This window comes from Tupaia chinensis, unplaced genomic scaffold, assembly GCF_000334495.1.
Source record: "Tupaia chinensis unplaced genomic scaffold, TupChi_1.0 Scaffold149325_1, whole genome shotgun sequence".
Classification (NCBI taxonomy): Eukaryota; Metazoa; Chordata; class Mammalia; order Scandentia; family Tupaiidae; genus Tupaia; species Tupaia belangeri.
In genome coordinates, this window is record NW_006209169.1 from 29,264 (window position 1) to 33,206 (window position 3,943).

Below are 3,943 nucleotides of genomic sequence, written 5' to 3' on the forward strand. Positions count from 1 at the left end.
CAGACAGACAGAGAGAGACATAAAAAAAAAGAAAGCGAGAAATCACCCCCCAGGGGGGATGGTCACGCCGCAATCCCTTCTCCTCCATTCTCCTCTCGGGATCTTGGGCACGCACGCACACGCACCTGGCGTGAGTTTTAAGCCACCGGGTCCAGGACGCGAACCACGATTGACTACGTGGGAGTCCAGCGACATAGCCATTACACTAACTGCTGGTTCCCAGGGCGTCTATTCTTTAAAACCGCGATTATTCAGTCTCCGTAGAGACTGTCAAAAATTGCCAATGCCGACTATATTGCAAGTCGTCACAGCGGGGTATTGGGAAAAGTTTTCAATTAGCAATAATCGTGCCTCAGATAAACCTCATTGGCTACGATACTGCCACTGCGCAAAGCTGGCAATAAACTTTCCATGTTATATAAAAATTTTAAAATAATACTGGGAAGAAAATACTTGGGAAAATTAAACAAAATGGGACCAGCAGTTAGCGAAATGGCAATGTTGCTGAACTCCCATGTAGTCAACAGCAGTTCGAGTCCCGGACCCAGTGGATTAAACTTACGCTGGGTGCATGTGCATGTGTGCCCAAGATCCCAAGAGGAGAATGGAGGAGAAGGAATTACAACGTGGCCATCCCTCCCGGGGGGGGTGATTTCTCGCTTTCTATTTCTCTGTCCCTCTCTGTCTTTCTTGTGAGCACACGTGCCCTATAACGAAAACCTCTCCTCCCCCCCCCGAAAAATTAGAACAAAATTAAGTTAATTAAAATATGTCTTAATGTAACATTAAAATATATACTTCTATATCAGATAAAGATATAGCCATTTCTCCTAAGATCCATTTGTTTAAACTAATCAGAGGACGTCAGTTTTCATTGAAAATATGTTTATATAGACAAAGTACTCTTTTAGCAACATGTCAAATGGAGACATTGTTTTCTTTTATGTAAACACCTACATGAGATTGGCAAACATTGACACTATTGTGGAAGCACAATTAATATGTAATTAACATTATGAGTAACAGTGGCAGACTTCAATAGCAACTTTCATCCACTGGAAAGGTATATTTGATATTTTCTTGTCACATGAAGTACCTGAAATCTAGTATTCCAGAAATCATAAGTTCTATAACGGCAGCTTTTTATTGTGACATGCTGAATTTGTAATACTCGCAACAAAGTGAAAGTTCACTTCCTTTTAATTGTATACTAATACAACTGTGACTTTAAATCTTGGTGCATTTTGGAATTATTTAATGAGTTCGGAAAAATACTGGTGTGTGGATTCCAGTCACAGAGTCCTGATTAGTGTCTGGGCTGTGGAAATTGGTAATGGAATTTAAAACAATAAAATCTTCCCTGTACATTCACATATGCAGTACATGTTGAGAACTGTTACTTTAAGTTATTTAAAGAAAAGGCAGATTTATTTTTTAGTATGTAAGATCTTTTGGTTTATAATATTTTTAAAATAAGAGGGCCTTCCTGAGGCATGAGGGCCTTCCTGTAGCCTAGTGGTTAAGGGAAGCTGAATCCTATGAGGATGAGGTCAACTGTGGTTTGAATTTCGGGCCCTGCAGCTTGAAAAATATGCCTGTGTTTGTGTGTGTGTGTGTTTGTGTGTGTGTATGTGTGTTCCAAAAACCGCAGCAGAATGGAAGAATGGTACTGAAGAGATTGCACCATGACTACATTTCAATGGGGAGCTGTTATTCTCCTCTCTTTCTCTCTCTCTTCCTCAGTCTATCTCCCTAACAAGCATAGGTGCCCTCTGGCAATTATAAAATAAAATATAACCTGATGCTTGAAGTTAACATCTCTTCCTCTATTTCTATCAAGTGAAAGTAAGAAGTAATGAATTCCTGTAACTGTAAACATAGGGAACCAAAAAATCTTTTCCACTTCATTTTGGATCTCGTCTGTCATCTGGAGGTGCGCTAATGTTTCAGTCTTCTGTCTATTAGCTTCTTCATAAATACATGAGAAATAAATTCAGCTGCTTACCTTGGAGACAATATGTGGGGAGAATTGTGTTTCTAATGTCTGCAGCATGGAAATATAATGGGATGGGACGCTTACTCACCATCTTTCCCCTTGGCTATGCACACATTATGGAAACATAAACTGTTGCAATTTGATTTTATTCGTTTCAAAACCATATTGATGTTTTCAGATAAGCTACGGAGTACAACATGCCACATCAAAGAAAGAAAAATTGACTAGAAGATGAGAATGTGAAATCACAAGGATCCATAATTACACAGTGGTTTAGTTAGACAAGATCCATTTAGGGCTCCAAACAAAGGCTGTCAACACTGTAGTTTGTGTGACTTGTTGAATTGCTGCTCAGTGAGTCAGTGGTTACGTTTTAGGGCTTCAATCAAAGAAGATTAATAATAGTAATTAAAATAAGACTTGCATCCCATGTCTTCTATATATTTCTTATTTTTAAGAGCTATGGGAATTGTAGAATTGTGGTTTCTGTGTTTCCCAATCATTACCATTCATATTCACAGAGTGAAATTCCATCATTCTCCAATCCATGCATGCAAAGAAAACTTGGGCAATTGTTTTTTCAATTTTACAATAATTGAAAGCATGCGACCTCAAGTGAAATGAAATACTCAATTTTGCATGGTTTTCTGTATGTTAATTTTTACTAATAATGTGTTAAACCTTCCAAAAGTAAGTTTCTATGTCATAATTATTTAAATAATTTAAAATTTTTAAAAATCACATTTTTCTTTATCTGTCCCAAGGACCTTTATTTTGAAAGTTATGTAAGTGCTATATTAATATTTGGCCTATTGGTGATCAGAACCATTTCTTGCTCCTTCAGTTTTCTTCTAAGTATTGGAGTGGGTGGGATAAGATAGTTATTGAGTTGCATATGTTTCCAACACTCCGTTATTTTTTAAAATGCCATTGGAATCTCAGATGGGAGATATCCATACGGGAGATATAGGAAAAAACCTAAGGAATTATTTCTTCACCCTCCCCTGTTCCATAGAAGAATATTCATTCCTGTTCCTTGGCCTGGCACCTTTATATACCTTAATATGTTCATTTGGTATTCTTTTTCACAATAAACCCAATAGAATAAGGGATCCTTAAATAAAAACAAACAAAAAAGGCAAAAATGTTTATCTAATTTACTTCTATCTCTCAGAATCCAGCAGTCTGTATGTAAAAAAGTATATGCTTAATAAAAGACTGAATTAATGAAAATGTTATAATGTGGAAGGTTATTCCATGATTATCAGTTCAACTTCCCAATCACATTTATGCATTACTATAATCTGAACTAGAGGTATGTAAATACCAATTTTTCTACATTTTTTTCCATATCTTCAATTGATATTGTTTTTTTCTAGAGCCAGAGCAAACAAAAGTGCAAGGAACAGAGAAGAAAAAGTACAGGAAAGCAAGTCTATCAGCCATTCTATTATAACACCTTCCCTTCAAATTTAAGTGAGGTGTTACTTTTTGGACATATTTGAACAAGATCTGTGTCTAGAAGACCTGCAATTGCCTTTCCATTCTGCCATTTAGGATCCGTCAGCAAACTCTTCTATTCATGGTGATAAAACTGCTGCCATATCTATATGCAGAAGTTTTAAGGACCAGCAATAAAAGCAAAAAGGTATTACGTGAATATAATGTATTATTATACTCTTCTTATAGTATAAAAGATGCATGAACTCTTATATATAAGGCTTCTAAAATTATTTGGGTCAGCTTTGCTGCCAGCAGGATTCTGACCATGGCCAGGTCCTCATTCAGTACCTCGTTTCTTAGCTTCAGTTCCCATGGCCGAGCTTCCATCTTATTCCCCACTACCAAAGCACTTTCAGTGATAAGTCTGGTGTCCAGAGTACCCAAATATTAGAACAAACAAATGTTGTCTGTCCAATGTAGCAATGAGAGCTCTGTCTCTTTCCC

General features: G+C 37.0%; 1 non-coding gene across 1 annotated transcript; it reads right to left on the reverse strand.

The window, feature by feature from the left end:
• Nucleotides 1-255: 255 nt before the first annotated feature.
• LOC114006633 (U4 spliceosomal RNA) lies at nucleotides 256-396 on the reverse strand. Its single transcript, XR_003548345.1, has one exon. It is a non-coding gene; the product is annotated as a U4 spliceosomal RNA (small nuclear RNA).
• Nucleotides 397-3,943: the final 3,547 nt, after the last annotated feature.